Raw genomic sequence first — 2,500 nt, 5'->3', positions numbered from 1 at the left:
TAATGGAACTGAGACATGCCCATGAAACGACACATTTTTTAAATTTTTTGTTTGCACTTAAAATCTAAAAAGAAACTGTTTAGCAGAGGATGGTTTCGATCCATCGACCTCTGGGTTATGGGCCCAGCACGCTTCCGCTGCGCCACTCTGCTTCCACCCACCCCAGATGGGACTTGAACCCACAATCCCTGCTTAGAAGGCCAGTGCCTTATCCATTAGGCCACTGGGGCACTGTTTACCTTCTGCAAACAGTACGAACTGATAGAAGCAGGAAAAACAATGTGTACTGGATAGCACTGAGAGACGCAAATGAAATTTAGCTTTCTAATTTCTGTTTGCGTTTCATTTTTAAAAACAAACTGTTTAGCACAGGATGGTTTCGATCCATTGACCTCTGGGTTATGGGCCCAGCACGCTTCCACTGCGCCACTCTGCTCTCAGCCACTTAAGAAAAGACTAGAACTCACAATCCATGGCTTAGGAGGCCAGTGTCTTAGGCCACTGGGGTACTGTGTAAACAGTATGACCAATACGAACTGTTGGAAGAGGTCAAAAAATGTATAATGGAACTGAGACATGCCCATGAAACGACACATTTTTTAAATTTTTTGTTTGCACTTAAAATCTAAAAATAAACTGTTTAGCAGAGGATGGTTTCGATCCATCGACCTCTGGGTTATGGGCCCAGACACGCTTCCGCTGCGCCACTCTGCTTCCACCCACCCCAGATGGGACTTGAACCCACAATCCCTGGCTTAGGAGGCCAGTGCCTTATCCATTAGGCCACTGGGGCACTGTTTACCTTCTGCAAACAGTACGAACTGATAGAAGCAGGAAAAACAATGTGTACTGGATAGCACTGAGAGACGCAAATGAAATTTAGCTTTCTCATTTCTGTTTGCGTTTCATTTTTAAAAACAAACTGTTTAGCAGAGGATGGTTTCGATCCATTGACCTCTGGGTTATGGGCTCAGCACGCTTCCACTGCGCCACTCTGCTCTCAGCCACTTAAGAAAAGACTAGAACTCACAATCCATGGCTTAGGAGGCCAGTGTCTTAGGCCACTGGGGTACTGTGTAAACAGTATGACCAATATGAACTGTTGGAAGAGGTCAAAAAAATGTATAATGGAACTGAGACATGCCCATGAAACGACACATTTTTTTAAATTTTTTGTTTGCACTTAAAATCTAAAAATAAACTGTTTAGCAGAGGATGGTTTCGATCCATCGACCTCTGGGTTATGGGCCCAGCACGCTTCCGCTGAGCCACTCTGCTCTCAGCCACTTAAGAAAAGACTAGAACTCACAATCCATGGCTTAGGAGGCCAGTGTCTGAGGCCACTGGGGTACTGTGTAAACAGTATGACCAATACGAACTGTTGGAAGAGGTCAAAAAAAGGTATAATGGAACTGAGACATGCCCATGAAACAAATTTTTTTTTAAATTTTTTGTTTGCACTTAAAATCTAAAAAGAAACTGTTTAGCAGAGGATGGTTTCGATCCATCGACCTCTGGGTTATGGGCCCAGCACGCTTCCGCTGCGCCACTCTGCTCTCAGCCACTTAAGAAAAGACTAGAACTCACAATCCATGGCTTAGGAGGCCAGTGTCTTAGGCCACTGGGGTACTGTGTAAACAGTATGACCAATACGAACTGTTGGAAGAGGTCAAAAAAATGTATAATGGAACTGAGACATGCCCATGAAACGACACATTTTTTTAAATTTTTTGTTTGCACTTAAAATCTAAAAATAAACTGTTTAGCAGAGGATGGTTTCGATCCATCGACCTCTGGGTTATGGGCCCAACACCCTTCCGCTGAGCCACTCTGCTCTCAGCCACTTAAGAAAAGACTAGAACTCACAATCCATGGCTTAGGAGGCCAGTGTCTTTGGCCACTGGGGTACTGTGTAAACAGTATGACCAATACGAACTGTTGGAAGAGGTCAAAAAAATGTATAATGGAACTGAGACATGCCCATGAAACGACACGTTTTTTTAAATTTTTTGTTTGCAATTAAAATCTAAAAATAAACTGTTTAGCAGAGGATGGTTTCGATCCATCGACCTCTGGGTTATGGGCCCAGCACGCTTCCGCTGCGCCACTCTGCTCTCAGCCACTTAAGAAAAGACTAGAACTCACAATCCATGGCTTAGGAGGCCAGTGTCTTAGGCCACTGGGGTACTGTGTAAACAGTATGACCAATACGAACTGTTGGAAGAGGTCAAAAAAATGTATAATGGAACTGAGACATGCCCATGAAACGACACATTTTTTAAATTTTTTGTTTGCACTTAAAATCTAAAAAGAAACTGTTTAGCAGAGGATGGTTTCGATCCATCGACCTCTGGGTTATGGGCCCAGCACGCTTCCGCTGCGCCACTCTGCTTCCACCCACCCCAGATGGGACTTGAACCCACAATCCCTGGCTTAGGAGGCCAGTGCCTTATCCATTAGGCCACTGGGGCACTGTTTACCTTCTGCAAACAGTACGAAC

General features: G+C 44.3%; 2 non-coding genes across 2 annotated transcripts; both read right to left on the bottom strand.

Annotated features, from left to right (window-relative positions):
• Nucleotides 1–720: 720 nt before the first annotated feature.
• trnar-ccu (transfer RNA arginine (anticodon CCU)) lies at nucleotides 721–793 on the bottom strand. Its single transcript has one exon. It is a non-coding gene; the product is annotated as a tRNA-Arg (tRNA).
• A 1,605-nt stretch (nucleotides 794–2,398) lies between these two features.
• Nucleotides 2,399–2,471, bottom strand: trnar-ccu (transfer RNA arginine (anticodon CCU)). Its single transcript has one exon. It is a non-coding gene; the product is annotated as a tRNA-Arg (tRNA).
• Nucleotides 2,472–2,500: the final 29 nt, after the last annotated feature.

Source organism: Oncorhynchus keta, unplaced genomic scaffold (genome assembly GCF_023373465.1).
Source record: "Oncorhynchus keta strain PuntledgeMale-10-30-2019 unplaced genomic scaffold, Oket_V2 Un_contig_14706_pilon_pilon, whole genome shotgun sequence".
NCBI lineage: Eukaryota > Metazoa > Chordata > Actinopteri > Salmoniformes > Salmonidae > Oncorhynchus > Oncorhynchus keta.
The sequence above is the reverse complement of the archived record's forward strand: the minus strand, read 5'-3'. Positions and strand labels throughout refer to the sequence as shown.